Here is a 2,550-nt window from a genome sequence, read left to right as displayed (position 1 = left end):
CTTAGTTCTGCACAATTTAAACGAACAGAAGAATGTATGTCGGATCTCTTGTTGGCGTTTTATTAAAAGACTAAAATTTTTAGTCAGATTGTAAAACATTTCATTTTCAACTATGATTTGAGAATGTGGTCGCACTTTATAAAATGGCTAAACGTTTTATAAAACGACAGATTATGTAATAATGTAATTTTACTACGACATATGTACATAAATATGTGTACATATATTATTATAATATCAAATATTAAATAAGCATACTTAAATTGCAACTTTCTTTCCAATATTAAAACGCGGGTATATTAATTTGATATATAAAGTAGGCGCATTTTATAATAAAAGAATACATATGTATGCGTATGAATTTGTATAATGAGGTTTATATAAAGCTTCATTAACAATCCTTCTTTTACCTTTTCCTTATATTTTTATGGCTATTATACTTTCCAGCAAGAATCACACGTAAACACAACGTCACACGATCAGCTAGAAAAATTTTCAAAATTTCAAAAATTCTTTCTTTGATACCTAATTGTGTGACATCGTATCTGCCTATATTTTTTATCGGTACATTTTGTTTTACGTGAGCTGTGCCTCTTATCCGACTATTTCATAGTCTATGGATATCTATTCAAACGAAAAGAAATTAGAAATCTCTCTGGGCTATAGTCATCAGGACAATTATTTCGCAATCAAATCGGACACTCGAGATTATGAATAGCATTAATTCGAAATAATTCAACATGCAACAGAAAAAGAATGAATAGATGAGATTTAACATGAGATTTATGTCTATTATTAAACTGATCTTTGAATCTCCAGCCACCGAATCTTGCGAGCCGATCTTCACGAGTGCGCATTTAAATTTTTCTCGATCTGAATATCGTGTCGTAAACATTCGTCGCAATCAAAAGTTTGAATCCACACTTTATTAAAAAAATGCCGTTAGATTTTTGATTACGGCTTTAGTACCTGAAATATCTTAATCGAAAGTTTGACTTAAAATTCCGGATATGCTACTTGGTAAGACCGCGGTCCCTGTACATAGGCAAAATTGTTGTCAAGCTAGAAATGTATTTTTATGTACTTGGCGTCGCATCGCTATCGCGTCGCTTGAATTGTGAATTTCGAGATAACTAAAAAAAATAGATTTTTAGCATCACAATAGTTTAAGCATATATTTTAAAAGAAATATCGATAATATAAGATTAAAATTAGCAAAAAAGGAAATAATGCCAACGGTACATGGTGTTCCCAAGCGGTCACCCATCTAACAATAAGTACTAACCATGCCCAACGTTGCTTAACTTCAGTGATCGGACGAGAACTTTTTTTTTTTTTAACGATATATATATATTTATTTCATACTTTACAATGTGATTAGCAATTATCACATATTTGCTTAACTCTATAGTTCCTGCCTAATTTAGGCTTAACCTATCTCATCAAGTACATATAATCTATAGTAACTATAAATTTTTAACAGTTCCGGTATTATTTTGTATTGTCCTTGCTTACTATCTTACTCTGTGTTACATATCGTAGGAAAAATATAAATAACAAAAAAAAAAAACCTACATATCAAAGAGACGAGAACTGGTGTATGACAACGTTTTTTTTTAATTCGTTTATTAAGAACCATTACAAACAATCGGATTTTTGTATTACAATAAACCAGTAATCGGCTTTATACTAGGATTAACTCGACGGCCAGTTTGGCACTCGCAAGTCACACAATATATTTTAAAGAATTGTAGGACCGTAAGGCTTGAAAACGTAAAGTATGTACCATTTTTCTATTCTTATCGCTAGCAAAAAAGGGTCAGAAAAGATACTAGTTTTTTTTTTTTTTTTTTTTGAAAGTCGAGCAACTGCGTTCTTTTATAATTTCTGATTTTGGAATTTACATTCGTTACGATGGCTTTAATTTTATATTTTGATTGTGTAGTCGTATCAATGAAGGTTAATTGTCTTTACTAACGAACTTCACGATAAGATTCGCGAGTGTGTCTAATCTATTATTAATAATTTCAATGCTGTTCTCGAGTTTATCTAACCTGGATTGAATTTGAGATACGCCTTGCGACGAGTCTGTGTTAACCTTCATGGATCTTGTTCTGTCGTTCGCACGTGCCTCTGTCTGAATGACCGGTTTTTCATATTTATTCGTGCTCACTCTAACTGCATCTGCGAAAGACATATTAGGCCTAACCGATCCGCTGCCCCGTTCGAGACTATTAACTTGATTTTGATGCTGTAAGTGTTGCTTATTAATTAACCTGTTTTTTAACTCTAACAATACGGGACAACCTCTATATGACGCTGGATGACCTGTTGTTTTACAATTTATACAGTATACTTCTTTGTGATCCTTGGGTACCGCTGCACATTCTCCTGGCTTGTGGTCCTCTTTGCATTTCACGCATCTGTATTTGAGATTGCAATTGGCCGCCGCGTGTCCGATTCTTTGGCAACGTTTGCATTGTATGGCCTCCTTCCTGTGAAGTTTCTCCCACGAGATTATGTGGTGGAAGAGTGATTTTACCTTCCACA

This window comes from Formica exsecta, unplaced genomic scaffold (genome assembly GCF_003651465.1).
Source record: "Formica exsecta isolate Colony F162 unplaced genomic scaffold, ASM365146v1 scaffold613, whole genome shotgun sequence".
NCBI classification, from domain to species: Eukaryota; Metazoa; Arthropoda; class Insecta; order Hymenoptera; family Formicidae; genus Formica; species Formica exsecta.
The sequence above is the reverse complement of the archived record's forward strand: the minus strand, read 5'-3'. Positions refer to the sequence as shown.